Source organism: Polistes canadensis, unplaced genomic scaffold (genome assembly GCF_001313835.1).
Source record: "Polistes canadensis isolate GaletaPanama2010 unplaced genomic scaffold, ASM131383v1 scaffold_13, whole genome shotgun sequence".
In the NCBI taxonomy this organism is placed as follows: Eukaryota; Metazoa; Arthropoda; class Insecta; order Hymenoptera; family Vespidae; genus Polistes; species Polistes canadensis.
The window spans coordinates 1021027-1023511 of NW_014569560.1; the positions used below are offsets into that span (position 1 = coordinate 1021027).

At 34.4% G+C, this 2485-nt stretch overlaps 1 protein-coding gene across 4 annotated transcripts in view; it reads right to left on the bottom strand.

The window, feature by feature from the left end:
* LOC106793369 overlaps window positions 1-2485 on the bottom strand; it is a 186646-nt gene that overhangs the window by 35995 nt on the left and 148166 nt on the right. The window lies entirely within an intron of this gene.

Here is a 2485-nt window from a genome sequence, read left to right on the forward strand (position 1 = left end):
TAATATAATAATAAAATAAATATAATATATTAGTGTTAACGAATATAACCTATAAATAGAAGTCATGAAATTTTTACGAATCAATCCAAATAATTGATATTATAATTTTTATTCTTATTCTATTAAAAATATACTCGGTGAATCAGCAGAAGGATAGAAAGAAAGAGAGAATGAAGCTCATATATGTGTGTACGTATGAATAAGAAAGACAGAGAGAGAGAGAGAGAGAGAGAGTGATCGTATACAAGGATGAAGGTTGATAGAGATAGAGAGTTACGGGGGATGAATGGGAAACAGGACTAGGGATGAGATGGCGTAGACGGGAAGCTGCTCGAGATAGGCGAATTAATGCGGAGACCGAATTTATAGTCAATTAATGCACCGCCCGAGAGCATCGTCGTCCGGTACTCCGGAAATAATGCACCGTTCAGAACGTCGAGTGTAGGCAAGAGGGAAGAGGTTGATATAGTAAAATAGAGGGTGGGTAGGGGGGTGGTAGAGAGGAAAGGGAAGAGTTTAATGTAAGAGGTAAAATTCGTAGTGTTGAAAAATTTCGTCTCTCCACCCCTCCCCCCTATCCCCTAACCCCTTCCCATACTCTTTTTTCTTTAACCCCACCCTCCCCCACCCACCACCGAAGATACGCGGTTCGGTTCGGTTCGCTTCGAATCCGGTAACATTCATCGTCACGCACGATTTAACCCATCGACGTCGAATAAAAGACGACCATCCCCCATATATATATATATATAGGAGAGTATGTTATTCGGTAAAACTTATGGTCTCTCTCTCACTCTCACTCTCACTCTCTCTTTCTTTCTTTCTTTCTTTATTTTTGTTTTCTGTCGTTTGTCTTCTAACGTATTTTCATTGTCTTATTTTTTCTTGTCAATTTCACAACATACTGCATCTTTCATTTCTATGGGGAGGAGGGGGAAGGGTGAGGGAAACGATTTAGTCGCGTATACATGCGTCGATATAAATTTCGAAAGGGGATGATAATATAACGTTTGTGTGAAAAAAGAAATAAATTCTATTAATTCTAAATTCCATTCCTTTCTAGACAGAGATTTTTTTTTTTTTTTCTCGTAAAATATAAATTGATTATATTGCAATATATGTGTAAAATGAATAAATATTTATCCGATGTTTAGATATCGATAATCAATCAATTCGAGAATATCTAAAGATCATAGATTTGTTTTTTCTACGTTTCCAAAAATGAAAATAGCTAATTGTTAAATAGAATTTTAAATTGATCGAATCGAGATATTTCATAACAAAATAATTCATTAATAATGGATTACGTATATAAGAACAAATTGTAATAGATTAAACGAATGATTGCTTCGGATTTATGATAAACAAAAAAATATATATTTACAACGTGATTTTGTTTTCTCTTTTTTTAAATTTTTGTTCTTTTCTTTTTTTTTTTATATTATACTAAATCATAATGTATAATTAATTAGCTCATTTAAAAGACATTTGCCACATAAATCTAACTTATGTTTTCCAAATAATTTTAATACTCTCATTACTATATATATATATATTCTTATTTTTATAATAATTAATTATTTATAAAAGAAACCAACAGAAAAAAAAATGGTCGAAACAAATTTCAATTCGTTTATCTCAACTTCATATTTAGTTGGGGAGGGGAAAGAGAGGGTGGAAGGGGGGAGGGGAGACGGTGTTACCCTTAATCTCTCAACTGGAGTCTCGCTTCTGAGATTTAATTAGTTGGTAAATTAGTCAAAGCTACGACGAGAAGGTACGAGGGGGTGGCGGGTTGGGATGGGGGTGGGGGAAGGATACAAACACATACACATACGGTTCACGTTTCTCCTTCCTTCCTCCCCCAACCCCACCCCTTTCTCTTTCTCTTTCTCAGCACCATTTTCTCTTGAGAGCTAAATAGGGGTAGGTAGGAAACTTAAGTGAATTCGAAAGGGACTCGAAAAAAGGTTTGTGGGGGGTGGGGGGTTGGGTAAAGGGAGGAATCATTGGTTACGGTTCTCGGTACGATTTCTCGACGCGTACGGTATTTCTCTTTTTTAAAAGACAATTTAATCGAGTTTTCTTCATACAGACAGAGAACAACAAAAAAGAGAAATAAGTGAGAGAGATAGAGAGAGAGATGGAAAAGGGGAAGGGAGGGGGTTACTTTTTGATTGCATTCCGTGCTTTTTATGCCCTCTATAATCCGTATAAGAGAAAAAGATTCTTGGGGAGTGAGTTTTATAATAGAAACTTTTCGAGATTGCCACTCAACGAACTTTTTCGTTTACTTTTCGTTCTTTGTATTTAAATTGAAAAAAAAACGAGAGAGAGAGAGAGAGAGAGAGAGAGAAGGTATAAATAAATTGGTCGCTTGAATAATTATTATATATGATACAAGGTATTTCACAAAAAAATAGTTATATTATGATTTGAATTTATTTATATATTAAATTGAAAGAAAAAAAAGAATATAAATAAA